At 47.6% G+C, this 13361-nt stretch overlaps 1 pseudogene; it reads right to left on the bottom strand.

The window, feature by feature from the left end:
• Window positions 1-6652: 6652 nt before the first annotated feature.
• Window positions 6653-8061, bottom strand: LOC132349631 (protein FAM161A-like; annotated as a pseudogene).
• Between the last annotated feature and the right edge of the window lie 5300 nt (window positions 8062-13361).

The following is a 13361-nucleotide window of genomic DNA, read 5'->3' as shown; positions in this document are numbered from 1 at the left end:
CTCTGAATTTCTAGGAACTTTAAGAGGAAGGATTAAAGGAGAAGAGGGGCATGAACCAAGTAAGCTCTGCGTACAGTTTAGGAATTAACCAGGTGAGTGAGGCAGGGACAACATAGGCAAAGGTTCTGGGGCACAGCAGAGCATGGGACCATCAGGGATCTTTCAGTAATTCTGGGTGGCTGAGTGGGAGGAAAAACAGTGAGAGACAAGATGAGAGTAGAGACATAGGCAGGGGCCAATGAAGGACCTTTGTCACCCTGGTGAGTGAGGAGGTCAGCAAGTTTACAGGACGGATCACATAGAGTCTGGCACGCCATGGTAAGGACTAAGCTTTTCCTGGAATGAGATGAAAGCCACTGGTGGGCTTTGAGCAAAGGTAGCACGTAGTCAAACCTAGGTTCTAACAGGAAGGAGGTGCCACTGATATTTGCTCCCCAAACTCAGCCAGGCCATACAACAGACTGATGTATGTTACTTCTTCTCTGGAGCAGTTTCTAAGGTAAGAATTCAGCCCGTCACCCCGAAATACAGCAGGCCATTAGCCCCCCCATCTTAATCAGATCTTTCCTATGCTATTAAGCAATTTGGGGCCATTTCTAGAGAAGATTTTGTTATTTCCCTAAATCTCTGGCTGCTTCATTTAGACCTGGTGTTGAGGCGGAATGCAATTAACACATTCCAAACCTGGTTTCCCCTGAAATCCAATCAATTCTAACTCGTTTTTAAATCATGCCGCTTTCTCTAATTGTGAGCTGCAGCCTCCACAGAATAGCGATTTAAGTCAATTATTGCCTCCCCTGCATGAAAATTGTGCTATTTATGTTGGCAGTCCCCGCACATTACTGATGAGCTTCCTCCAGCTAATGGAATAATGAAAACACAAAACAGATTTACCGTTCTTAATAAGAAAGAGAGATAATGAAGGCAAATTAAAATGGAAGTTCAGATCTGCGTGGTGAACAGGTAATGCAGTTTCTCCTTTTAAATTAACACTCAAATTCTCAAATGCTGATGGCAGGGGGTGGGGAGGAACTCAAAATTCTATTAGACACAAGTGTGCCACTTGGGTTTGGTTCGGGAGATTGTGGTCTTCCTTTGCACGTCCTGGAGTTTAGTTACGGGACGCTGTCAGGAGCCAACCCCACTGGTGCACGGTTCCTCCATCCCCACACCTGCACCCCCATTTATTAGAGTAAACTCACTTTCCACCAACCACCAGGTTTGGCTCATTACATGTATTAGGTCATTTAATCCTCCCTGAATTCTACAAGCTTGGTGGTGTTATTATCACCATTTTACATTAGAGGAACTTGGGGTTAAATCATGGGTGCAAGGTTTAAAGCTGCATGTGAATCTAGACCAGAGTTTCTCAGCTTTGGCACTATTGTCATTTGGGGCCGGATAACTCTTTGTAGGGGGAGGGGTGGCTGTCCTGTGCATTGTAGGACGTTTAAGTAGCATTCCTTTTCTCTACCTACTAGACGCCAGTGGCACCCCTGTCCCCCAGGTGTGACAACCAAAACCTCTGCAGACATTGCCAGATGTTCTCTGAAGGGCAATATCATCAGTGAGACCCACTGGTCTAGACTCTGGGCGTTCACCCATCACCCAGGCAGCCTCTCTTGCCAGAAAGGGCAAGCAATGTGGGGTTGGGATGTGGGAGACTGGAGTCTGCATCCTGCCCCTGCCTCACTGTGGGATCCAGAACAAATCCCGGCCCTTTGTGTGGGCCTGGGTTTCCTGACCTGTCAAATGGGTGTAATAACACCAGAACCTGGAATCTGGTTTGGCTCAAGAGCTTTGGCCAAGGTCATAGACAATCTGGTCAAGTGAGAAGCAGCAGTCCAAGGGGAGGGTAGAGAGAAGAGGATCAGAGAGATACCGGGGGCCAAGCAAGCCAGCTGGGGGGTCCAGTCTGGCAAGAGGTAAGGCCAGCTGAGGCCAGGGAGGGCCAGTAGCCGGCAAAGGCAGGGCCGGACTCTGGGAGGCCAGGAGAGTTAGACCCTCCCCCACCCCTTTCCCTGCCTCCCACCCCGCCCTACCTACCCTCTTCCACCTCCTCTGCGCCAGCCACTCAGTGTCATATACCCAGTTACCCCTGCACTTCTGCTGTGCACTTTCTCCTGTACTAGGGCAGGTGCTTCTGAGTGCCGCTGTGGAGGTTACCAGAAACACAACAGTGATCATAATAAATATGAAAATGGTAGCAATGCGTATGAAGCGCCATGCTAAACCCTTCACATGCATCATGCCATGAGGTCCTCCCAGTGGCTCTGTATTCTTATCCATATTAGCCCAGTGGGACTGCCCATTGCTAAGTATCCCAGAGGATGAGGAGAGAGAAGAGAGTCCTCTGAGGCCAAGGAAAAAGAAGGAGAAACGGGACATTTGCTAGTACCAGCTGCCATTTATTGAGTGCATACTCTATGCCAGGCCTTATCCTAAGTACCTTAAATGGTTTCACTCATTCACTGCTCACCATAACTTTTTATCTCCATTTCATAGAGAGGCACAGAGAGGTTAAGCCAGTTGCCAAGTTCGCACAGCTAATAAGTGGTAGAGCTATGATTTGAACCCAGGTGACCTGGTTCCAGAGTCTGTGCCCTTGACCTCTGCCACTTAGAGCTGATGGCTGCGAAGTGCACCTGGGGAATTTAGGCCGTAATCTTACCAAAGGTTTTGTACCTTAACCTTCACGTGAGTGGTTGGGGCTTCCTGTCCCAAAGGGACCGTATGGGAACAGGATGCCTCATCAGGAGGGGACTGTGGATGGGTGAGAATGGCCTCCCATGACGCAAGCTATCCCAGACCACAAGATATTTGCACAGGACTTGGATGGGTGCACCAAGAAGGACTGAGTTTGGCTTTCCCTACAGTTCTCTGGAGACCAAAGACAAGTTGCTTAATAAAAAAAAGCAAAAAATTACCTGAGTTTGTGGACCAAGAATAATGGAAGGACAGCGCTCCGTCAGTAAGAAAAGGGCCCAGCGTGGAAGTTGGCACGGGCCAGGTGCTTTGTAATTGTTAGCTCCTGCCCTCGTTCCTTACCACTCCACCCCACCCCCAGCTTGGCTGACCCTGCGGCTGGGGGTCTGTTTGGAGTAGTTTTGCGGTCTTCTGACCACCCCCATCTCTCACTTGCCACAGACCACTCTCCCTTGGTGACTTTCTTTTCGGAGGCCAATGCTTAGCTGTGTGACCTTGGGCAGGCTGCTCGACCTCTCTGAGCATCCACTTCCTGGGGGGTTGGGCAGGATCTGTGGACTCCCTTCCAGCTCTAAAGTTCTAGGAATCTCCACTCTGCTCCCTCTGGCCACCCTCTTCTCTCCTCTTCTCCTCTCCCCTCCTCCACCTCTATCTGTCCTCTCTCCTCTCTCTGCACTATTCTCCACATACCTCTGCACACAGCTCCAAGCCTCTATCTGGATCATGATTTCCCAGGGATGGGGGGCAGGACAGCAAAGAGAAGACCCCTTCCTTTTCTGAGAGGTTCAGGCTAGATACCAGGGCACTCGGCTTGCCTTTTCCAGAACTTTCTAGCACAGGTAGAGCTCTGCTGACATCTGGTTGGCAAGCTAAATATTTACGGAGCTCCTAAGATTTCCCGCCACATTAAGCCCATTGCTTTATCTCCCGTCTGCACACAGCCCTTCTCTGTTCACCTTGGGTCAGGCATTTCCCAGAATCCTCTGGGTTTCAGGCAGCATCTCTCAGGAGGGTGATGAAACCACGTCCGTCTCTAATCACTTCCAGTAATAATAATAGTTCCTGACGTTGTATAGGATTTCTCAAAGCCCGCTCGCACACGTTATCTCACTCGCTTCTCACAATAACCCCGAGACTTAGACTTTCTTTTGAGTCCCTTTTTAGAGAGCACTGCTAAGCCACCTGCTGCCCGGCCCCCAGCCAGAGCCTTCGGCAGCCTTTCTCGGGCCATCCGCAGTGGCCAAGGGCCGGCTCATCCAGTTTCAGCTCATCTGTGGGCCCCAGGACAAGAGTATAAATGGAGGCCTACATACCCCATGCCTAATATGGAAAAGGTAAAAACAAAGCTAAGCACTTTTTTTTTTCCCTCCTACCTTGACAAATATGTCTGGAAGGCCAGGTTTGAATGTAGAGATATCAGACTCCTCACAGTTTCATGCTGGAATGTGCTAGAAGCCATATTATACATGGCCTTTTTAGTTTCATGAGCCAATAAATTTTCTTTATGCGTTAGTCACTTACGTTTTTGTCACTTATGACTAGAAGTCCTGATAATACATCGCTGTGGAAGATAGACCAGAGGCCAGGAAGGTGGCTCAGTTGTCCCCTTGTGAACTGTGAAGGTCAGAGGCCCACGGTAATTTATGACCAGACCTTTTAGTTAAAGAAATAGCGTTAGGAAGTTGATCAAAGAAGGGCACCAAGAAAATGTATAAATCCCTGCAGAACACGCACACACACGACACTTTTTTAAGATTAGAAAATAATGCAGAAATACCGTGGGTTTACTCTCATAGACTATCACAACTCATCTGGTACAACCTCTTTGTTCTACAAATGAGGAAATGGAGACTCAGAAAGAGGCAGTGACTTGCTCAAGGTCTCAGAGCTCCTGAACAGCAAGATTCATTCATCAAATCAGCAAATATTTATTGATCATAAATATTTATTGATCACATACCATGCCCCAGATCTTTTGGGAAGCATAGGGATACCACAAGGCAGAGGTCAGCAAACTGTGGCCCCTCTGTTTTTACAAATAAAGTTTTATCGACACACAGCCCTGTTGATTGGTTTCTGTATTGTCTGTGGCTGTTTGTGTTGCAGGGGCACCGCTGAATAGCTACAACAGAGACTACGTATCATGAGAGGGTTGGACTCAATCTTGGGTTCTGACCACCTACAAGGTGATATACCACATCTCGAAGCTTCCACCATCCTCATTGGAAGACCCAAGGACCCTTGGGTCAGCAGGGCAGGCTTTCCGGCTCCTCTCCCCCCCTTAGAAGAGGCCAGAGCAGCAATCTTGACTTCAGAATCTTTATTGGAAAATAAACACTGTTAATGTACAAGAAATCCATCCAAGGGTCCAGTCAAAACATCCCCGTGTGGGATTGATGCCATTCTAATGGACTCCAGATGTCCCCTGGCCTCGGGGTCCCAGTGACCTGAAGGAGGGAGGAAGGTCCTGGGGGAAGAGACATGGTAGATTTAGAACCCAAAGAGGCATCTTTATCACCCCAATTTCTTTCTGGTGGAGAAGTTTGGGGGACTCCCTCACCCTGCCCTGCTCACAAGACCCTGTTGATCTCTTCCCTCAGTGGTCTCTACAACCCCCTTCTCTTGAGTTTATTCATCCGACCAAAGGAAATACCCAGCCCGGGGGGGTTAGGATTCTACTCAGAATCAGAGCCGAGGGTGACTTCCTGCTGACCAGGCCGAGCTGGAGGTCTGAGTCTCTGCCAAAGCCAGCCAGTGTGGGAGAGAGAATTGTGTAAGGAGCTGGGGGTGAGGGGCAGGGGGCTAGTTATGGATGGTGGGGGCCAGAGAGAAGTATCAGAGCCCAGAAAGAAGACACCACACTGGGGGTTGGAAAGATGACCCCAGAAATGGCTCTATTGGTAATGATTTTAAAGATTACTGTTCGAAATCACTATTTAAATACCTCTTCACTCACTCTTCCATTTAAATACCTGAGCTGGCCCCAACTCTCTCTCTCCCAGGCCTCATTTCCTGCCACACTGCCCATCACCCACTGAGCTCCAGCGACACTCGGTCTGCTTGCTGTTCCTCCAACGGGACAAAGATCGCCCTGCCTCCCGGCCTTTGCAGCTGCTGGTTCCACCGCCTGGAGAGCCCTTTCCTTAACCGTCTCCAAGGCTGGCTTGCTTTATTTGGATGTCATTCCCCAGCGACGCTTTCCCTGTCCTGCGTAGAACGCCTACCTTTTCCCCATCTCATTCTTCTATCTCTTAAATTGTTTCATCGTTTTTTCATAGCACTTCTCTACCTGCTATTAGATGGTGTATTTCATTGTCTGTTTATTCATTTATTTTTCCACATCTCTCTGAGCTAGGCTGTACGTGCCACACAGGGACTGCGTCTTGTTCGCTGCTTTGTCTCCAGCACTTAGATCACTCACAAGGGGCCTGGCACTCACAAGGTGCTCAGTCAATGTTTCTTGAACAACCACTGTGCTAATACATTCTTTTTTTTTTTTTTACAATTTAAAAATATTTACTGATTCATGCTTTCTAGAACGTTTTTTTCAAACAATTCACCAAAGGCCAATACTCCCCTCTGCTCTCAATGCTAAGCAATTTTTTCCACCCAAAATGATGAAATAATGTATATTCTTATACCTAATCAGTTTGTGACAGCTGTGATTCTCAAACACTTTTTAAAAATAGAAGTAAGATCAAAGTTGCAAACAGACCATAGGTAGTGATTTTAAAAACTGTATAGACAAAGCCTGACTCTAACTGACCAAATCACCCATCAGCTGGATTCGGCCTTTTCGGGCTACATGAGGACTTTGCTCAAGAGACCTGCGCGTGTCAGACGGGTTCCCATAGATGTCCTTAACACCACAAGCACAGCTTCTGACCCCCGATGCTGCCAATAACAGCAGGGGCACAGAGAGGAGACCCTGCTGACTGATTCAGTTTTATTCTTCAACACAATTCTCCTCTCCACTTTCTTCATCAGCTTCACCTGTTTCCTTGCAAGAATCTTGGCTGTTGGTATCAGTAAGATAATTTTCTTCCCCATCCTCTCTCTCTTCTATTTTTTCTTCTTCATTAAAGCTTTCTGTATCTTCAGTGAAACTTTTCATCTTTTGATTGCTGAAGTACTCAAATATGTTTCCACTTTGGCCTTTCTCTGAAACAAACTCATCAGATATTCCTAGCGCCTTTAAGGTGTTAGAATAATGCTTTTCTGCTGCCATTCTTGCATTTTTCTGAGCAACTCTTTCAAATAGCAGCGGCCTGTTTTTTAATTTTTCTTCTCTTTCTTCTAGTTCTCGTCGGTAGTCTCTCATCCTTTCCTTTTCACTCTTTCTTGTGGCTTGTTCTCTTCCCCTGGAGGACACCGTGGGCATGGGAGGGTTGAAGCCACAAGGCACAGGCTTTGTGCATTTGTACTTCTTACTGGTGACCTGCACCTTGGAGACAGATAAGGCCAACGTGTTTCTTTTAAATTTTCTTCATCTGCTTCAATATCTGCCAAGATTTTCTCTCTTTTAGTGGATGCATGTGAGACTGAATGAAGGTCAGATGATTCACAGAGCATCAGGGGTTTTGGACGCTTCTGTTCTGAGTGATGTTTCTGATATCTCTCAGGAAGTTCTTCAGAATCAGCAGCCTGGCACCTAAACTTGTGTTTACACTTGGACTTTTCAGCCTGATCAGGACACTTGGGCTTCCTTATAGCATAACTTCTGTGAGCTGGACCTCAAGGCAGAGGGGATGAATTCTGTAAAAAGTCTTGGGTTCTCTGCTGCATCCTAATGTTTCTACAGAGCTCTTCTTCCGTTAACTTGCCATTGATAGTTGAACCACAAGTAGATTGAGGTATAGGTCTGGCTTTAAATCGGTTTGTTTTCTTTTTAGACTTAAAAAAGTCTTTCAGCTGCTTTTCCCAAATTGCTTGCTTCTGTTCCTCCCTTGCAATAAACTCAAACGGCTTCTGCGAGGCCAGAAGAGCTTCTTTGTTTTTCTCCTTCATAGACCTCCTCCGTTCTTCATTTTGCTTGACTGTATCCTGATACAGGGGGAGAAAGACGAACGCAGGAACTGGGTTGGTTCGGAAGTTTTTCTTACACTCTGATTCTTCTCGTTTTTTGAGCAGTCTGCGTGCCATTTCAATATCTGATTTAGATTTCATGTTCTCTTTTCTTCTGCTCTCTAAACATCATTTGAAAAGGCTCAGGTACTGTAATCTTTGGCACCCATTCTTTTGGCTTCTTTTTTTTTTTTTTTCAAGTGCTGGCAAGTCAGTATCTTCAAACTGAATATAATCTTCAACAGAGAAGTTTGTCCACATGTTGTTGATGAGCTCCTAAGCATAGGTCATTAGCTAATACATTCCTGATGTAAAAATATTTAAATAACCCATCAGATCAGACTCGCACCCTTGGGAGAGTTGAGCCGCCCTCAACACCGCTCCTGGACTGCCCCAGTGCCTGCCCTCCCCCACTCTACGTAGCTAGAGTCAGGAGCAGGTGACTGTCTCTCTGTGATGCAGCATGTCTGATACAAAGGGCCTGAGAGCTGGGAGCATGTCTCATGCGCTCTGGTTGTCCTTCCTCACACCCCCTCGCTGCCAGAGGATGACCACTAGAGAGGGCTCAATAACAACAAAGGCAGAAATAGTAATTCAGGCTAACAGCACGGAGCCCTAGTTAAGCCTCACAACAACCCTGGGCAGGAGGTTGCAACCATCACTACCCCATTAGCAGAAAAGGAAACTGAGGTACAGAGAGGTTAAATGCCCAGGGTCATGTACCCAGCAAGTAGGGGAGCTGAACGCTGAACCACAGTCATCCTGGTTGGGGATCTGGCCCCAGGCCCGCTTGAAACCAAAGCCAGCATCCTTGTCTTTATGCAAGGGATTCTCAGTGTGCTCTGGGGTCCAGGAGAATTAAGTACTTTCCATCCTTAAATGTGACTCGGAAGGGAAAGAAGCCAGAGAGGAGAATTACCTTTGGGGACAAAAGAGCAAGAGAGGATCCCCGCTAACTGGATGATCCAGCCTGAGGTCTGGTCCAGCCATAAAGGTCACCTTTTAGGCTGACCTTCTGTCCTCCTCCCTTATTACTGCCCAGATGTTGGAATCAAGTTTTGTGCAGGCTACAAGAAAGAGCCCTGTGCACTCTTGCCAGTCCTACCTCCCTGAGAGAAGCCAAACTTACAAATTCCCTGTAATTTGTGTGAATTTCCCATGACATACACATTCCAGGTTTGGCTATATCAGCCAGATGGAAGCAAAGGCTTCTAGAAATCTAGCCCTGGAAGGGGACTTAGAAACCATTTATCCACTTTCCCTTTCTTTCACTCTGTTCTACCCTCACTGCTGTTTCTTGAGCACAGAGGGCTTGCTCCTGCCCCAGGGCCTTTGCATTTGCTGTGCCTTCCGTCTGGAACACAGTTTATCTCCTTCCTATCCTGGCTCAAATGTCAGCTTCCCAGTAAGGCCTTTCTTGACAATACAGACCCCCACCTTCCACCGGTGCGTCTGCTCCCCTTCCTCACTTTATGTTTTCCCGTAGGATTTTGCACGTCCTGACATACACAGTATTTTACTTATTATCACGTATATTACCTTCCTCCCACTCTCTGGGATGTCAGCTTCATGGGGGCAGGGGTTCCTGTCTATTTGGCTTCCTGCAATATATCCAATGCCGGGCACATAAGAGATGCCCAACACACATTTGTTGAATAGATCGAGTTCAAGGGCATCCCACTTTACAGATGAGCTAACTGAGGACCAGCAGAGTGAGGGACTTGATCAAGCCATGAGATCAATTAAAGTCTGTACAGTGTCCTTGGGCTGCTGGAACACATCAGAAACTTGGTGGCATAAAACAAAGAAATGTATTCTCTCACGGTTCTGGAGGCCAGAAATATGAAATCAAGGTGTCAGCAGGGGCTGTGCTCCCTCTGAAGGCTCTTGGGGAGGATCCTCCGTGCCTCTTCAGCTTCTGGGGGCCCCAGCGTCCCTTGGCTTGTAGCTGCATCCCTCCAATCTCTGCCTCTGTCTTCACGTGGCTCCAGGGTGAGTTCATCTCGAGACCCTTAAATAATCACATCCGCAAAGACTCTATTTCTAAATTGGATCACACTCTGAGGTTCCGGGTGGACACAAATGTGGAGGGACACTCTTCAACCACTACACTGGCAGAGCTGACAAGAACCCAGGTCTCCCCCAGCCACAGCCCCTAGGGGGCTTCGCCAGGGACTCTGCTTCGAGAGGCCGGGTTGGCAGCCGTCGGCTGTGGCTGTCAGTCTCCCGTGAACTTGTCAAGAAGGAGAGGGAAAAAATAAACTCTGGGGTTAATGAAAGCAGTGAGATGATCTCGGCTGATACCCGTAATCCCCTGCTCTGAGCTCGGCTTTCCATCATCAGTCGAGGGTCCTTTTTTCCCCTTCTTTTTCAGAGTTTCCCCAGAGAAGCAACCCTTCCAAATTTAATAAACTTCCCCCGCCCCCAGCTTTCCCTGAAATAATGTAACAGCAGGATGATTTTCAAATGTCTGTCTTGACCCCATGATTGATGAATCCCAATGAGCGAAAAATGAGGGGTAGGGGGAGATGGCGGCGAGGGGATGAGAATGAGGCTGTCTGTGGGTCTGCATCTGTGTGGGATGCCTGTGAGTGACAGTGAGCAGTCAGCAGGGAGATGTGTGCGGGAGTGTCAGGCGGGCGTGAGGGGGATCAGGGCTGTGTGTGAGTGGAGACGTGTGTGGGTAGGCTGTTGCCGGCGAGCGTGTAGATGTGAGTAGAAATGAGCACACGTGAGTGCACATGCATGTTTGCGATTGGGTGTGCGTGCTTGTGTGCATGAGTGCATGTCAGAATGTGGGTGAGTGTGTTGGAGTACGTGTGTCCAGACAAAGGATGTACGTGTGCATGTGGGCGTGTGTGTGCTTAAGTGTCCATAGGTCAATGTGGGTGCAGGTCTGAAGGGTGTATGTGGGCCTGTGGGAGTTTGGGTATATGAGTGTGTGATGGAGAATGTGTTTAATGCTTACAACATGGGGACTGGGGTCAACACCAGTGTATTGCATCCTTGAAAGCTGCTAAGAGAGTAGAGCTTGAACGTTCTCACCATAAAACAACAACAAAATGGGAATTACGTAGGGTGAAAGATGTGTTAATTAACCTTATTTTGGTAAGCATGTCACAACATATACGTGATCAAATCATCAGATTGTACACCTTAAACTTACACAATGTTATATGTCAATTATATCCCAATAAAGCTAGAAAAAATTTGTGAGACCAAAAACAGAACCCTGAACATCATGTTAATATTAAAAATAATATCCAGCTTCCCACACAGTCTGCCCTCTCCCTCATTTTCTCTCTGAACTCGCCTTGTACCACTCTACCCCCTCATTCTCTCTCCTCCAGCCACAGCAGGCTTCTTGAACACAGCGGGCTCATGCTTGCCTCAGGACCTTTGCACTTGCTGTTTTTTCTCCCTGGAATACTTGTCCTCCAGAATCCCACATGGCTCCCTCCCTCACCTTTTCCTGGCTTTGCTCAAATGTCACCTTATCAGAGTCTCCAGCTGTGACCACCACTGTCATCTCCCAGCACTCCCAGTCCTCCATCCCTAGGGTGGGGCAGAAGGACAGACCAGGAAGAGGGAGAAGAGGAGCAGCCAAAGGTGAACAGTGAGTTGGTGACTATAGGAAAATTTCACTGGCTTGACAAGCTATCCCAGATCGCATAAAATTCTTTGCTGTCAAATTTTGGAAAGGAAGTTTTTTAGAATGTTTGGCTGGAGGGGAGTTTAAAAATCATCTAACTTCATGCTTCTTAAATGATTTGTGGTCATGAACTAGCATTAATCGTCTTTGGATAACAAGTGACAAAAATATAAGACTTCAAACTGGCTTAAGCCAAAAAAGCAGATTTGTTGGCTCATGTAACTATAACATCCAGAAGTAGAACTGGCTTTAAGCTTGGCTGGGCCCAGGGATTTGCTTGTGTTGTCAGGAACAGCCCCTCTCCATCCCTCAGCTTTGTTTTCCTTTGCATTGGCTTCAGACCCAGGTGGCCCTCTTGGTCTGGTGGCCTCGAGTGGTTTTGGGCTTTCAGTTAGCTTAGCAACCCGAGTTCATATTCATGCAGCAAGAATCCTGGGATGGCACTCACTGCCCTGGCTTGAGTCATCTGCTCAGGCCAGAAAGATGGCTCAATGCACAGGGTGTAGCGAGCATCTATTATTTTTGCTGACCAGCGTGCTTTCCCCGAATAACATAACCCTGATTTTCCTCCGGGAAGCCACCTTCTCCCCCACTGGAAGTCCACAAGCCAACCAAGCAATCAGTGCTCCTGGCCACAGTGATTGGTTCAGGGCGATCACATGTGTCATAGTCTGCTCAGGCTACTATAACAAGACACCATAGACAGGGTGGCTGAAACAACAAGCATTTATTTGTCACAGCTCTGGAAGTAGGGAAGTCCAAGATCAAGGTGCCGACAGATCCAGTGTCTAGTAAAAGCCCTCTTCTTAGTTTGCTGACAGCCGTCTTCTCATCATATCCTCATGTGGCAGAGAGCAGTGAGAGAGGAAGCAAGCTCTCTCGTGCCTCTTCTTATAAGGGCACTAATCCCATCCATGAGGGCTCCACCCTCATGACCTAATTACCTCCCCAAAGGCCCCACCTCCTAATAACATCACATTGGGGAGCAGGGCTTTAACATACCAATTTAAGCAGGACACAAATATTCAATTCATAGCAACATGACTTCAGCCAAGCTAGACAGGCCAATACAAGTGAATCCTATGGCTTTTGCTTGAGCAACTGTCAGGGGAATTCGTTTCTCTGTCTCGGGATTTGGCATTGTGAGGGTGTCAGACTTGAGCTTGACTTCCCAAAGGGAAATTCCATCTCAGAATCAACCCAGGGGAGGCAGCATGGAGACTGAAGTCATTTGGGCACTTGCTGTGCCTGAAGCCAGCACCCCCTCCCCTGGTTTTTTTAGTTATAAAACTCAATATATTCTTAGGGGAATGGGAAGCTATTGTTGAATGGGTACAGGGTTTCTCTTTGGAATGATAAAAAGGTTCTGGAAATAAATAGTGGTGATGGTTGCACAACACTGTGAAAGGGTACTGAAAGCCACTGAATTGTACACTTTAAAAATCATCAAAAAGGTTAAATTTATGTTATGTGTACTTTACCACAATAAAAATCCCCTCCAAGTACCAATATATTCCTTATTTGTTTAAGTCCATTTGAATCACATTTTACCTCTTACAACAAGTTTGTGGCACCACTAGTTACCTGCCTTTGACATATCGAAATATACCTGTCCTGTGTCCCCTCCCCTCATGGGTTCCACTGGCAACTGACCAAGCATCTGGAGGAAGGTTTTAGCAGGTGCCAATGTGCTTAGCTCTTCTGGGTATCACGGGTGTGTATTCACCAGGACTCTGGTAGGGAGTTCAAGTCCAAAGGCGGGGCTCCAGTGGTGGGCGTTCAGGCCCAGCAACCTGGGAGTGAGCTGGCTTCCCCACGAGTCCACAATAGCTTCATTCAACAAGCGGCACTTCCTGAGATCCACCCCCTGCCCCTGGGAGTGGCGAGCCCCCAGCACACAGGGCTGCAGGAGCCTCCAGGGAGTCTCCATCCCAGGGGA

The sequence above is a fragment of the Balaenoptera ricei genome, chromosome 15 (genome assembly GCF_028023285.1).
Source record: "Balaenoptera ricei isolate mBalRic1 chromosome 15, mBalRic1.hap2, whole genome shotgun sequence".
In the NCBI taxonomy this organism is placed as follows: Eukaryota; Metazoa; Chordata; class Mammalia; order Artiodactyla; family Balaenopteridae; genus Balaenoptera; species Balaenoptera ricei.
This window is presented reverse-complemented; position numbering and strand designations above follow the sequence as displayed.